Consider the following 964-nt stretch of genomic DNA (forward strand, 5'->3'; position numbering starts at 1 on the left):
CGGCCAGTAATTGAGGCATAAAGATGCTCCTAGCGCCAAACTCATTAGGCTCGCTGCCACTCGCGCACACAGACGCACAGGCCACGTCCACAGACACACAGTCGCGCGCGCACACACACACACACACATATGCACACACAGGGCGTGAGGGGTGGGCGTGAGGGGTGGACCCAAAGCGTTTAACTGCGCAAGGGGTGTGGGAGGTAGGGAAGGTTTGGGGTGGGGGTGGGGCGCAGCAAATGGACCGACAGCGGGCGGGGGGGCGCCGTCCCATATGCGAGCGAGCAGATCTGTCCCATCCCGGGATAGATGGCGTGGACGGACGAGCAGGCGCCGCCCGGCGAATGGAGGAGCCGGGATAGAGGAGGACAGGGCGACGGGGAGAGGAGGGGAGGAGGGGGAGGTGCGCAACACTTTCTATCTCGACAATCTACCTGACTTTGCGTGGGAGCAAAAGTTTGTTCCGTACGATGCTCTGGCACGTGTTTCTCGATCACACCGAGCGGTGGCGTGGCGGAACGTGGCGGAACGTGGTGGGGCGTGGTGGGGTGTAGCGGGTAGGGGCGGGTAGGAGCGGTCTTTGCCTCAGCCATGGGAAAGCAAAACAGGACCAGCTTGTCCTAGCGCTGGTAGTGGAGTGTTGTTGGGGCTGGACCCCCAGGACCACCCGGTACCGGTTCGGAGACGTATAGGGGGCTTAGACTTGGCGCGAGCACGTCAACTTTCGTGGTTATGGGGGTACACTAACAGGATGTGTATCTTGTATCAAAACGAAGTTAGGAAATAGAATTGTTTGCACACATTATGTCTGCGTCTAGCGTCTACGTTGCTTTGAACCATTTTGTGCATTTATTTGTACGAAATCATGCTTTTACGCGCACTAAATTTGTCCGAAGCGAAACGTACGTTAGACGAACGTTTGCACAAAGCCATATACTTCACTGCAGCGACAAATTCGTACAGG

The sequence above is a fragment of the Frankliniella occidentalis genome, unplaced genomic scaffold, assembly GCF_000697945.3.
Source record: "Frankliniella occidentalis isolate FOCC.00 unplaced genomic scaffold, Focc_3.1 Scaffold81, whole genome shotgun sequence".
In the NCBI taxonomy this organism is placed as follows: Eukaryota; Metazoa; Arthropoda; class Insecta; order Thysanoptera; family Thripidae; genus Frankliniella; species Frankliniella occidentalis.